The 8,595-nt window shown below is 39.6% G+C and overlaps 1 protein-coding gene across 1 annotated transcript in view; it reads left to right on the top strand.

The window, feature by feature from the left end:
• Nucleotides 1–1,126: 1,126 nt before the first annotated feature.
• The window catches only part of huwe1 (HECT, UBA and WWE domain containing E3 ubiquitin protein ligase 1), a 61,877-nt gene continuing 54,408 nt past the window's right edge, over nt 1,127–8,595 (top strand). The window contains exon 1 of the mRNA XM_036533951.1: nt 1,127–1,201. The gene's annotated coding sequence lies outside the window, so the exon portion shown is untranslated. The remainder of the gene's footprint in view (nt 1,202–8,595) is intronic.

Genomic DNA, 8,595 nt, shown 5'->3' with positions numbered 1-8,595 from the left:
AAAAGTATTGTGTCTATTATACTGCCCGATTGTAAACAATTTGTGAATGACACAGATGGTGGGCAACTGAAGCAAAGGCAAAATGTGCCCTCATGATACCTGTGTGGTACCGTTTTGAGTGGGTTACTGCCAATGGATCCTGAATATGTTTTCCATAATGCTGCACACATTTTTGTGTAACAAACACATGTCGAAAGGGTCTGAGCTCACCCATCTTTTGTGGCCTTGGATAGACTCCCTTCCAAGATGTCACCATGACCCTGGGAAACATTAGTGTCTGCCTTCCAGACTGCCAAGACCCTTTGGTTCACACTCAATGGATCTTCACTGAGCGTTTAGTATTGGCCACTAGGGCCTGCAAATCTGTCTGCTAAGATGTCCAAAGAATCTGGTAGTTCCTCACCATCTGCTCAACCCAGCCTCTGGTCCAGACCCTGGTCCTCTCCTGCTTAAACTATTGCAATGTATTACTTTATATCATGTAAGATTTGCTTCTCACATACTCTTATCTAGAGTGACTTACATGTGTTACAGTTTTTACATGTTATCCATTTAAACAGCTGCATATTTAAGGCGACAATCTGAAACCATCAGCAGTAGCCCATTCCCAGATGTGCAATAGGAAATACCCTACAGTGATGTAAAAACTGCACAAATATTATGAAAGTTTGATTAATTATCAGGCAGGGGAGCCAAGGTACAGTTTGAAGAAGGAGGTATTTCATCTGTGACAGAAGGGGGCCAATTCTTCTGTCCTGAAGCTCATATTTTGATTTGGTCTGTTGATCTCTATATATAGCTTTTTAATGCACCTTTTCTACTCTTTGTGTACCTGGATAACAGTGTCTGCTAAATGACAGAATGTAAATATGATGTTTTTACACTTCTTGGCACAATTATGTCACTATCAAGGTTTCACATATTGGTTCAAGAGAACTGACCACGCTTGTTAAACGACCCTAAATCTAACCTTCACTCTGGGGTGTTAAGGTTAGATTTAGTGCCCTAAGGTTACACGAATAAGTAGTCTCTCCCTCCGCACAACACAAAGTGTACACTCCAAGAAGGGGATAAGGGCGCGAGACCATCATGACAGAGCTCGTGATCTCGGCGATATGGGAGGGCCCGCGTGCTCTCGCGACATTTGAGTCTCATGTTCGCTAGTGTAAGATGGCGGAGGCGAATTAAGCCGCAGCCCCAGGTAAGCAATAATATGTATTCCTCTGTTACCGGTGCGCCATGTGAAAGAAAAGGGAAGGGCTTTGAGGATGCAAGGTCTTGGGGTAGGCATGGGTCGCAGTTACGAACTGCTGCAACGGAATCGGGGGTAAAAATGCCGTTTGTTGCGGACTAGGTCCTGGCGAAATACTGTGGGAACCGCCATTTTTAATTTGCGGTCTGACTGTAAACTAGCTAGCCTTTATGCTAACGTTAGCAAAGTTAGCTGGCTAGTTCGTCTAGAAATAGAGTCGTAAGTACAGTGCGGTAGGGGGCTCTCTGTATGCAGAAGCAGTGCACTACTGGTATAGCTAGCAGCTAGCCAAGATAGTGGAAGTAGGGTGGAGATAGTGTCGCAGGGAGAGAATGAAGAAGAAAGTAAGATTGCGGATGAAAGAGAAAGCACCTAGCAGGCTAGGCTCGTGAGAGGTGACAGCTTCCACTGACAGAAATGTGTGCGTACAAGTCAGGAAAAGGAAAGCAAACATGGTTAAGTTTGCTTGCTAACTGCCTAGCAATGCAACTTTAGCTTCGATATCTGCGTATCTAGCCTGGAAAAACATTTTCGGCTAACAAAAGAGATCAAGAGAGCAAGAGATCTAGGTATGAAACTGGAATATCCCAGCAAACTGACTTGATAGATAGCTGGCGTTCTACTTCGAAATTTACGAAACCGCCGGCTAGTTAATTTAGCTAGCTGGCTAATGGTACTGACGCTGCGAAAGTGTTGGGATGTTGGCCATGAAGTGATAGCTTCGCTGGTGCCACACACTCAACACAAAGCTAGTCAGTATTAATAAGCTAGGAAGACACATATATCCGAGACAGCGTTCTCATCTCAAATGCCGTTGGTACGTTATTACTAATTATAATATAAAACATTGTAGGTAGCTACAGAGGATGCGGGATCTCGGGCAACGTTAGCTAGCGCATAAAGACTAAGGTTAGCAGTTAATGTTTAGCTAGCTGAGTGGAGTAGCTGTAGCCACTTGCCCCAGCAGTCTGCAAATCTGGCTGTTTTGCCACGAGCATTATTCCTGATAGCAACTTGATTAGTGTAATATTAGCAGACAAGTATGAAGGCGTGTTTTGAAGCATTTGTGTGTGAATTGTACATTTATATGCCTAGCTAATAAACAGAAACGATAGTCATCGTTTGCTTGAAGCAGGGGCTATTCAGCTACTTTTTTTCCACGGGTACAACATTTAAATAAAAATGGTGCCGGCGGGCCGAACGTTTTCACTTGCCACTGAACAATAACGTGTAACTAGTCTGTGTGCCTGTAAACGATGTGGACAATGTGGACAAACTCCACAAAAAATACGATGTGTGTGTATATATATATATATATATATATGTGTGTGTATATATGTATGTGTGTGTGTGTGTATATGTGTGTGTGTGTATGTATATTGCTTCTCAATAATCAAAGGAACACACCCGCATGGTATAGCATTGAATAACCCTTGCTTAAATCATTGGACTAACCCTAACCCTCTAACCCAGCAGTTATCTAGCCCCCTGTTATCGATGCACTTGTCCTACCACCAAGGCACTTGCCGTACTTTAACCGGTCATCTTACATTATCCATATATTTCATTTTCAAGTCACGCACACACTACCCACACACATATAATGTATATGGTCTCATTTGAGGTGTGCGTGGTGATCCCACAATTATTTTTTGTTGTCAAAATGTCGAGTACCATTTTCATCTAAAGGCGAGTGATTCCCATGTTAAGGACACAATGTCCAAAGTCATTTTTTGTGAACCAACCCCATGTGAAAATGTAGTCAAATATGGCATGAAAATACAACCTTCATTTTGTGTATGTCAATATAGAATTATACTGTCTAGGGTAAATTTTAGTTTGATTATTGTAAATGTGTGATAATGATGTTTCCACATAAATCAAATGACCCACCTTTGTATCCTGACTCATAATACTAGGAACCAGTGTACAGAGACACCAAGGTGGTGCAAAGATTCAGAGCAGTGCTACCTCAGTCACTGTGTCTGGAGACACCCAATGGGGTGCTGTCAGAGTACTGCCATGAGAACTTCTTTCTGTGGCTGCAGATTTCTGTAAAGCTTGCTGCACACTACAGTGTATGACTGTACAATTTAAGCTTTTTTCCATTGTGCTTTCAGGTTTTTCATGAAACTTAGATAACTTTGGTGCATGCACACTGAAATCATACTTTATTGTAACATCCAAGGTTGTGCGGTATTTCAAGTTTAGGATGACATATGCATTACTATGCTTTACAAATTTAACTTATTTTTTAGCTTGGTGTACTTCATTTAGAAAGTATTTCAGCCTGATAATTGCTAAAACATACTATATAAATGCTAGCAAGCATATTGCATGGAAGGGGACAACACACCTAACACGAGGAAGCATCTCATTTGTCATGGGATCTAAGTATAGACAGATGCTGAAAGAAAGCCCATTGAGAAAGTAATTTAAACCAATGTTTCTGCCTTTTTGTGGTTTCTCTTACCCTCAAAACACATCCAAGTCTGTACTTGCTCACCGATTATGGTAATGGTGCTTCAGGTCCTCATTGTTGTATCCAATATGGGATTCATTTTATTATCTCAATGACAAAAGGGTACTTTGCAGGATGAACACATGAACTACAGTTCATCTAAGAAAATGCTAGTTAGCTCTTTACAATTGAGATGCATCTTTGTAATGAAATGCAGTACTAAGAACAGCAAAATTGCAAAAAGCAGCAACTGTTGTCTAAAAATTAGGCTGTTCATTGAATAATTTAAATTAATGTTTTGTCGAAAGTACTGTGCAACTGCATCATCGTTTCCACTGTTGAATAATAAGTACAACACCATTAATTTAGGCAATCTTTTGCCAAATATAAAGCTAGTTTGACATTTAGTAATGACAGTTGTTAAAAGAAGGTGGATTATCAGTTTTGCATGACTATCTTTTGACAAGCTTAAATAATGAAATGTATCAATCGTAGCCCATTTTGTTTTTTCATCACTCATAAAGTTGAAATTTATACAGATTGCTAAAAAGTACAGTAGTCTGGTGGTGAATCACAGGTTTATTTTGGGAATGCATTTGGATTTAACTGAATTTTGTGACCTATGTTTGTCTTTTTAGGGAAGTAATTGTAAAATGTGGATGAGAATACCTGGTAAATAAAACGTATAATCTTGTTATCACTGTGTTCTTGGATTTAAGAGTACTTAAGGTAATACAGACAGTAAAATCATCCAGAGTTGCCTTCCCCCCCCTTTATACAAACCTGTTTTGAAATGGCTACTTGTATACTTGGCCCCTTTCACTGCAATAACCTGTGCACTTGCACAGGTGCGTTGAGGAGAGACTAATGCAATCCTGTGATATAGTCACACACAGCCAGTGGCTATTTTTCAGAGTGACTGCTCATTGTAGGATAGGACTGTTCCACTGACCACCATCAGAGCAATTTGCATGTGTCTGTGCGTGAGTGGTGAGGTCTAGGGAGCCCTGCCTGACCTTCCACCCCTATCTACCTTGAAGCCTATTTGTTCAACTGCTGTCAGCCCCTGGGTATTGTTGGCTGATTCCATGGCTGGCATGCACAGAGCTACTGGGGAGTTCCTAAAAATGGTTCATAGTTTAAGGTTGTTCATGATTTGAAACATGCAGTTGTCTATACTGGTATTGTTAAGGTATCACACTTGATAAAATCTTGGTATTTTTTTTTTTCCGATTTCTAAAACAAGCAGATTGTGTGTGCCTTGATGTGGAATAGTGACATGTATAATAAGTGTTGCTTAAGTACTTTATGTTTGAGAGCCATAAGATCTTTGTGACTCCTTCCTTAGAATTACAGAATGAATGACATGGCACTTAATTATCTTCATATAAACAACTTTTAGAATTGCTTGTTTGAATATTTTGTACTAAACAGTATTTGATGTTTCCAAGCAGCAGAAGCAGTTTGTGTTGCCCTACGTTTTGACAGCTTTCAGTTACACCCCAGAAGTACTTGCAGCTGTCATTTCTGTAGCAGTTACTTAGAACATGCTTCCCTTGTTGAACTAGGGCTTTTACTGGCTTGAACAGCCAAGAGCCCTACATATGTGTAAGTATGGTGGATACATTAGTAAAAATATGAACCCTCAATACTTGTACAGTTGGTTATCATGGATTGGATTATTTGTTTTTAGTTAGTCATCTAATTTCACAAAATTCTAGGTTAAACTGACAGTTGTGCCTCAAATACCCACGGGTTGGTGTATATAAAATGAGGCTAGGTTAGTTTGCTATGTAGCTAAGAAACTGACAGCTGGGTAGCTAAACCATAAAAGAGACTTACATATTGTCAAGATTAGCTAGCTTTGTTGTGGGTACCGTCAGTATGTGTTAATAAATTATCTTGCAAAAGTCACTTCTCTGTATGCACCTGCCATATTTTATCCAGTTTGAGTAAATGGAGAAATACTGAACATTCTTGCAGAATATAGCTGCAGTGGATTTATAATGAGGTGTAGTTAGCTGTTTGGCAAAGGTAACTAACCAAGCTAAGCTTGCCGTGTAAGGTTTTAGCTTGTTAACTTGCTGTACAAGAGATGTAGGGTGGAGCATATTTGAGTTTATGGACAGTTTGTTAGTCAACTAGCGTTTCAGTATCATTTGCTGCAGTATGCCGTTTTCTTATCTGATATGAAGTGTGGCCTGAAAACACAGACATGTTTAATGTCCTCAGTTCTGTGTAGCTTTTTAATAACTTGCAGCTGGAGATCGTGATGTTAGGCACAGTGAGGTCATGCGCAAGACACCAAGCATAAAAACTGCTCAGGCTCTACCAGCCAGCGCTGGTGTTGAATCCTGTGTTAGCTGCATTGTAATATTACAAGTGCACAACAATGTTTTTTTTCTATTGGAGATGGCCTCATGTAGGGTTGCTGCAGGTGCACTTAGCAGTGATTTTCAAATACATGGTTAGGATGGGTTTTCAAATACATGGTTTGGTATATTTCGGTAGCAGTGAAAATGAAGTTATGCAATGAAATTAAGACTTGGTCACTTACACAGCTACTAGTTTTGGTGGCCACGTACATTTGTCAGTAGTCCAAATGTAAAAGTGAAAACTATAGCTGCATATTTTTTCTGTTTCTAAAATAAACTCTCTTTCAACGCGAGTTAATTAAAAACATGAAATCTTTGCACAGAAATTAGAACATGGGGTAGAATTTCTCCTTTTTATTTTTATTTGCATTTGAAAACAACTTTAAAATAGTTCCTTGTCAGTGTTCCCCCCAGCAAACACAGGTAAATGTTGTATAGAAGAGCTCAAATGGGAAATATGTTGATGCTGTATTGTTAGCTGATGTGTGAGCTTGGATTGCCAACCGGCCAGTAAGCCTTATGTTCTGCCAGTATTTTAAGAAGTAAGCTGGTAGTTTTTAAGATATTACAACTAATGTAATCCACGGGGTTTCTACAATAGCAAAGTACCTTCTTGTGAGCAGTTTTGACTGCTCAAGAGTCAGAATACAGTATAATCTAGTACTAACTAGTAACTCAGTGTGCTGTGGATTTATCTTAAAGAATTTAGAATGAGCTACAGTTGGTCATGCAAAAACATTGCGGACATGGTTTTGTATTTCAGCAAACGATTAAATGCTTAGGTTTCTTTGCCCATGAGTGAAAATATGATGCCAACACAAGGTGTTATGTCAACATGCTTTACAGAATATAGATTGTGATAAAACCTGCCTTTGAAAACAAAAGAAGCAGGGGAACTTGCAGGTGGTATTTTTGTATTTCAAAGGTGGTAACCTTGAGTGAACTTTGAACTAAATCCAAGGCTTGAGGAATTTTAATAATGTCATTTGGTAGGGCATACAAAGCACTGCAACAAAATAAACAAACATGAACATATTGTCGGTCTGATTTTAAGACTACTGGGCATGAATTGGGTCCAAGAATGTTGAGAGAAAGATGAATTGTACAATTCCATTCTGGCCAGAACAATTGTTTTTCATTTAATAATTTACTGTATACTCAAAAGCAGCAGGAGAGCTGTCATCTGCATGTTCACTGTTCACTTTAGAGTACAGTCTGGTGCCCTCAAGCAGTCTTTACTGTTGACCTATGGGAGTGAACCTGGCAGTGATCTGCAACCTGTTCAATCCTGCTTCACCAATCCCAATTCACAATGGATGCTCATAGCAGCAGCCAGGTTATTTCTGGAATATTTTTATTCTTTGCAGTTTGCCACAGCAGTGCAGGTATATGTGGCAACTTTTGAGAAAATCTAAAAATATCACCCTGGGTCTGATTTTAGCTCAGCAGGTAAAACATTGAACTAGATAACTAGAGCTATAAGAATTTGAGTACATTTAAAAATCCTTATGACAATGTTTGATTTATGATATGACCTGCTAATTAACCATCTTTGATTTGGAGAAATTGTGCAGTGTCTTCACAATAGGGAGCTGGTACCTACTGTCTATGTCAGGGATCTCCAACATGTTGCTCGTGAGCTACCGGTAGCTCGCTGCCTGTTTTTGAGTAGCTCGCCAAATAGTTTGTACAAAAATGATGTACAAAAAATCCAACAGCAAATAAATGCACCCTGGAAACCTCTTCCCATTTCAGTCCAATCAAATACACAGATGTCCCACCCCCCTCCAACACAAAATTATATCAGCTGTCAATCAAATAAGTTAGGCTTCTGTTAAGTTTGCCAACACGTTGTCTCGTCAGTTACCGTGTAGGCTAGCTACTGAGGTAGCTACTGAGCTAAATCAAGGATTTCGGTGGTGTTAGCAAGCCAGTTTAGCTTATAAAATAGCCAGATTTATGATGAACAAAGAAAGTGGCCAGGCCAAAAAAACATGCTATTTCCATGAGGAATGAGAACGTGGGTTTTTTTTTTCCCACGAATGTGAAGGACAAATGTGTGCCTCATCTGCAGTACCAGTGTTTGTCGGTAAAAGATGCAACGTTCAGCGCCACTTCAGGGACATTGTAAAGCTCTTGATGTGAAAAGGCTTAACGTGGCTTAATCTTCCAAAACAGCGATCAATGATCACCAAATTTCTCTCGGACATCTCTTGTCATAAACATTTTCACCTGTCAAAAAATCAAAACTGAAATCCTATGACTATGGACGTTATCTTGCATTAAGCGTTTTCCTCTCCATTGACGCCCATTATAAGGAAAAGGCTTAACGTGGCTTAATGTTCCAAAATAGCGTCCAATGATCACCAAATTTGTCTGACATCTCACGTCATAAACACATAGTAATGTTTTCTATGACTTTGATGTGAATTTAAGATGTTTTGATATATTATGTGTGTGACAGAGTGCTGTCACTACGGTTGAATATGCGCTCTGACTGCTATATC

The sequence above is a fragment of the Megalops cyprinoides genome, chromosome 7, assembly GCF_013368585.1.
Source record: "Megalops cyprinoides isolate fMegCyp1 chromosome 7, fMegCyp1.pri, whole genome shotgun sequence".
Classification (NCBI taxonomy): Eukaryota; Metazoa; Chordata; class Actinopteri; order Elopiformes; family Megalopidae; genus Megalops; species Megalops cyprinoides.
This window is presented reverse-complemented; position numbering and strand designations above follow the sequence as displayed.